The sequence below is a fragment of the Oryzias melastigma genome, unplaced genomic scaffold, assembly GCF_002922805.2.
Source record: "Oryzias melastigma strain HK-1 unplaced genomic scaffold, ASM292280v2 sc00236, whole genome shotgun sequence".
Classification (NCBI taxonomy): Eukaryota; Metazoa; Chordata; class Actinopteri; order Beloniformes; family Adrianichthyidae; genus Oryzias; species Oryzias melastigma.
Window position 1 is genome coordinate 165,212 of NW_023416886.1, and position 262 is coordinate 165,473.

Here is a 262-nt window from a genome sequence, read left to right on the forward strand (position 1 = left end):
GTGTATTTTTTTCTAAGTTTGTAATGTCGTTATCGTGAGAAAACGAAGTTCAATTTCTTGAGAAAACGAGAGAACTCGTTATCACAAGAAAACGAACTTTGCTTTCCCATGAAAACCAAGTTCGTTTTCTTGTGATAACGAGATAATTTATAAAAAAGAAGGAAGAGTCCCGCACTTCCTTTCCCACACGGAGAAGCAGAAACTTCCGCTTTAAGTCTCTTTATTTTTTGGTTAACAAGAAAAACGGCAGAAGAACTCTCCA